General features: G+C 55.5%; 1 protein-coding gene across 50 annotated transcripts in view; it reads right to left on the bottom strand.

Annotated features, from left to right (window-relative positions):
* The window catches only part of CELF4 (CUGBP Elav-like family member 4), a 288,626-nt gene that overhangs the window by 155,732 nt on the left and 128,369 nt on the right, over positions 1-4,525 (bottom strand). The gene's annotated exons all lie outside the window — the stretch shown is intronic.

Below are 4,525 nucleotides of genomic sequence, written 5' to 3'. Positions count from 1 at the left end.
ATCATTATCCCCATGAGCTGGAAACTAGGTCTGGGGGACGGGCGGTTTCCCCAAGATGACAGGAAGAGTCAGGGCTCAGGCAGAAACCCCAGAGTGGCGCCAGTGGGCACCTCTAGCATCGGACCTCCATCCCCTGGTCGGGAGCAGGTGTGGGGCGGGGGTGGCAGAAGCCTGCCTCACTGCTGGGAAAGCCGATTCAGAGAAAGAGCTGTCTTTCCCCTCCTCAGACCTCCTCCTTCTGGCTAGAGGAGGTCTGAACTCCCCATCTGAACTCCGGAGGCCAGGGCACCACGCTCCAAACACTCCTCTCTTGCTCCCCGACCCTCCTCTGGCTCTCACCCCTGCACCCTCTCCAGGAGTATATGCTGACCGTCTGCAATTCAGGCTCGCTCTTTTGACCCTCCTGCCTCTTACAGGCTATGCCCCTCTGTGGACCTTCTCTCTCCTTCTATCTCATCAGGGGACCCAATTGTCAGGTGTGAATGTGGGACTCACAAGGAGACATTCCCACTGTCAGGGTTTTCCATCCTGCCAGCCTGGGACTGGGCCCCTGCAAGTGCTAGTCCATGGTCACCTGCCTCACATGTGGGCTCCTCACGTGCGTGAAGCCCCTCAGCTTCCCCTGGAAAAGTTGTGTTCGTGTCCAAGAACATCTCTGCTTCGAAGCAAAGACAAGGCCCTTCCAGGATTCTAATCTGCTCCTGACATCCCAGCCGGGATGGTCAAGGGGGGTTTTGGAGGGCAGCTGCCTCGGGAAGCCCTCCTGCCTCCCAACTTGCTGCCTGACGTCACAGTATGGCCGCCTGGCTCTATTGACCCATCTGAGATCAGAACACCGGGGACCTAGAAAATTCAGAAGCACCTGACTTCTTAAAAAAAAATTTAGAGAAAGGAGAAGGAAAAAAATGCACATTACCTTTTCACCAAGTCGTTCATTATCACCTAACGAGAGCAAGCACGGTGCCCTTGTTGGTGGGGGAGAAACCTCATGGAAAGTCAAGAAAGGAAAGAGTGCGTTCCCTGGGAGAGTTCTGGGGGCAGGAATCAGTCCCCCCCACCCGCCCTGCACCAGCTAGAACATCTGTATCTGCAGATGTTACAGTGGCTGGGCAATAGCCCTGGGGCCACTGCCCTTCCCAGCTAGAAACACCTTGGAAGGTGAGCCTGTCCCAGCCTCCTGGAGGGACTGTTGGCCATATATTGGTTCTGTTAGATGCTGGAGGTACGGCCTCCATTCCCCAGAGCAGACGCCGGGAGGGAGAAACTGGTTCCTCTACCACATATGTTGGGGACAGTGGCTGGACAGGGAAAGGTGTGTTGGCCGTGACAGTGGCCACTGAGGTAGGAGCAGGGTCCAGACCCTCCGCCAGCCCCTCCCCTCAAGTCGAGGCACTTTCATCACTGGCGATGTGCCTATCCCTCCAGGGTCAGGGATGAGAGGCCCTTCAGCTCCCTGCTGGACCTGCCCCCAGGCACGAGTCCTGGCCCTGGGGACTGGGTGGTGGGCTTGCACTCTCTCACCCTCGCTTCCTGGCCACCTCTTCCTCCTACTCCTGAATTTGCCTCCGTGATTCTCCCACTGCGAGAACCGTGATGTGTGCTATTAGACAGAGGCCAGACTGCTATTTCTGTGTCCCCAGAAATGGGGGAGTGGACGGAAAACTGGGAACCTGTTCTCTGTTTGCTACGGACGCTGGAGGTGACCAGGATGAAGTTGGGTCCCTTATCTGGCCTCAGTTTCCCCTTATGTAAAAGGAGAGTGGTGACCTAGGTACCTGCCTTTCTTGGCCTCAGCTCTGGTTGAAGATTGGGGCCCAGGCAAGCCCAGGGGCTGGAGGGGGGCAGGCCATCCTGGGACTGAGCCCTAAAGAAGGGGTCAAGGCCACATAAGGCCTTACTGGTGCCACCGGGGGCTGAGCTATAGGAGAGCCACTGGAGGAAACCACATATGGCCCACAGAGCGGATAATAAACCTGCAGAAAACTGAGAGATGGTTGTCTCTCCTGAGTGGACCAACAAGAGAGGGCTTGATGATTTCTAGGACACCCATTTTTTTTCTCCATCAGAAAAGCCACTGGACCTCTCAGCTCTGACGGCTGAGGAAGGAGGTTCAAGGCTGTGGAGGGCTGGGGGCGCGGCAGCCTGATCGGGGGTCCTGTTGCCTTAGAAGTCTCACTAGGACACACGGAAAACAATCTGCCAGGCCATGCTGCTCACCGCCACGTGCGGTTTGCTGCACATTAAATTCATTATTTTAACAGGTCAATGCCTCTGACAGATACTCATTTGTGGGAGATGAGCACGGCTGCTTCTTTAATCCCCGCGGATTACTCGGCTCTCCCGAAAAGCGATACCAGCAACTTGCAGAGACTTTAATCCCAATCACTCCAGACTGTTTACAAGGAGAAAAACAAACCTGCCTGCGTGGAGCCGAGGGCCCGCCTCTCAGCCCTCTCCCATCCTGACTGCTCAGGGGGCCGAGGCTGGCCCTTGGCAGGTGTTGGCAGCGGTGGGACAGGGGCGGGGAAGCTGGGACCCTCCCACAGCGCCAGCAGCCCAGAGCACAGGGCTGGCAGAGGTCTGGGGAAGCTCCTTGTTCCGCTGCCCCGTGGGAAGCTGCTCTCACCTGCTCTGACCCGAACTGGCCGGGGAGGATCCCTGCCTGCTCAGGGAGGTGGGGTGCTGGGGTGGAATTCTGAATGCACCACTGTTCTTCTTTAAAGGTCTCAGGGTGGGATGCCTGGGTGGCTCAGTCTGTTAAGCGACCGACTCTTGATTTCGACTCAGGTCGTGATCTCAGGGTTGCGGGATGGAGCCCCGAGTCAGGCTCTGCGCTCAGCTTGGAGTCCGCCCGAGATCCTCTCTCTCCCTCTGCCTCTCCCTCTGCCCTCTCTCTCTCGCTCCCTCTCTAAATAAATGAATAAACAAACAAATTAATTAATGAATAAATAAACAAAGGACTCAGTAGCCCAGGAAATAGCACAGGGGGCCATGCTTATGAGACACAGGGACATCCTTCCTGAGGGGCTCCCATGGAAAATACCCAGCTCCCCAAAGCCAGCTCTGCCCCCTCGGGCTGCCCGGGGAGCTGCTCTGTGGGCACAAGACCCCAGTGGATCTGTGACGTCCCTAGCTGGGTACCTCACATCGTCAGTTTCCTTACCAGAGAAAGTCAACCTGGGTGTGACTCTGGACACTCTCTCTCTGGCCTCCGGGACTGTTACAGTCCTGGCCTCTCCTCCGCTGAAGCCCCTCCTCTGACCTTGAGTCTCCTCTTGCGGGTGGCTTGTGCCCTGCATAGACGTCATTCCCTTCCAGGGCCTCCCTCCTTTCTCAAGGCCCTGAGTCACTAGCTCCAGCTGCCCTCCCTGGGACCTTCCTGAACCTTGGGTCCTACTGGGATCGGCCCTCAGACCTCTCAGTGTTACCACTCCCTGGGCACTCATGGGAGGGCAAAGAGGAGAGGTTCCAGTCCTGCAGAGTCCTTGGGATGACAGTGACAGGGGCTGGCAAGGTACCCACACCTGCTAGGGACGCTTTGCTTTCCTCCTGGTCCCCCAACCTATGTACAGATATTATGCTGGCCCTGACTTCTACAGCAGAATGTGTCCAGGGTATATGCGTATGTGTGTACATGTGTGCTCATGCACATCCACGACTACGGTGTCTGTTGTATGTGCAGCTTCACCTTCCTATGAGTATGTCCGTCCATGTTCTGGGGGCAGTGGCTACCTGTCCAGTGAATAAGTAATTAATTGGTGGGTGATAAAGCAATTAGCCCTAGAGCTTTCGAAAATAATGAATAAGGGTCCAGCAGATGTCAATATTTGAAAATACTAATTTAAAGCCTATTAGCTGAAACAAATTTTAATTAAACAGGGAATAATCAGGGTGATGAGAGGGAAATAAAGCTTTGGCCAGTGGCTGAGTCCTCTCGAATGCAGAGTGAGGGGAAGGAGAGGGACAGTTGGCCTCTGGAGCCTGGGTCCGGCCAGCTGTCACCTGGGTGATGAGTGAAGGGTAGGCAGGGGATAGGTGAAGAAGGGCACGTCACATTCCTGCTCTGGGTCTCGGTGTCCTCATCTGTAAAATGACGGGGGGCTCCCAGGATTGTTCTCCAGCAGATTTCCGACTATCAGAGAGGAGGCTCTGGGGGAAGCAGCGAGGCAGAGAGGTTTTTCTTTGAGCGGATCCACTGGGGTGTGTCTGTTTCCGAGGACAATTAGGAGGCGTCACCGCACGGTGGCTGGGGCAGTGCTCACACATCCAGTGGTGCAGCTGAGGGGACACGTGAGCCTTTAGAAGAACTCATTTTAGTTTTTCCACACAAGATCATCTAATTCCCTAAAATCTCAGCTTCATATAGATTTTAAATTGGCACCCATAGGTATACAGTGAGCTACGAGGGGCAAGAGGCTCCTAAAGAAGGTTCCACCTGTGTTTCAGGCAGTGGCTGCATTGCAGGAAGAGGTATGCCCGAACCTGCCAGCATAGCCCTTAGCCCTGGGGCTCCATGATGGCTGAG

The sequence above is a fragment of the Mustela nivalis genome, assembly GCF_964662115.1.
Source record: "Mustela nivalis genome assembly, chromosome: 14".
NCBI lineage: Eukaryota > Metazoa > Chordata > Mammalia > Carnivora > Mustelidae > Mustela > Mustela nivalis.
The sequence above is the reverse complement of the archived record's forward strand: the minus strand, read 5'-3'. Positions and strand labels throughout refer to the sequence as shown.